At 57.4% G+C, this 397-nt stretch overlaps 1 protein-coding gene across 1 annotated transcript in view; it reads left to right on the top strand.

Annotated features, from left to right (window-relative positions):
- HEATR4 (HEAT repeat containing 4) overlaps nucleotides 1-397 on the top strand; it is an 89,502-nt gene that overhangs the window by 42,193 nt on the left and 46,912 nt on the right. The gene's annotated exons all lie outside the window — the stretch shown is intronic.

A 397-nucleotide genomic window follows, 5' to 3' on the forward strand; every position in this document is an offset into this window, starting at 1 on the left:
GGCTCGTCCCAGCAGCAGCGGCCGGCGGGCTCCAGGATCAGCGTCGCCGCCATCGGAGCAGGAACCTAAATGACCCGGTCAACTTGCCTCATCTGTGGAGACCCCAGCAACTGCGCCCACCTCTTCCTCCAGGACTGCCGTCGCAGGCTAAGCGCCCGCTAAGGCAGAACTGTCTGCTAATGTGAGCTGGGAAGGCCAGAGTCCAGCCGATCAGCTATACCAAATACAGACACGCTTGAACTTGCTTAAAGTCTCCTGTGTTGAAACCTCCACTTTATGTTGGAAAGCAGCTTCCTAGTTTTGCTTTTCAAAAGCTTGCTGTCTCGCGGAATGGGCTGGACCACGGCTGTTTGGTCCCAGCTACTCGGGTGGCTGAGGCAGGAGAATGGGGTGATCC

The sequence above is a fragment of the Colobus angolensis genome, unplaced genomic scaffold, assembly GCF_000951035.1.
Source record: "Colobus angolensis palliatus isolate OR3802 unplaced genomic scaffold, Cang.pa_1.0 Scaffold3, whole genome shotgun sequence".
Lineage (NCBI taxonomy): Eukaryota > Metazoa > Chordata > Mammalia > Primates > Cercopithecidae > Colobus > Colobus angolensis.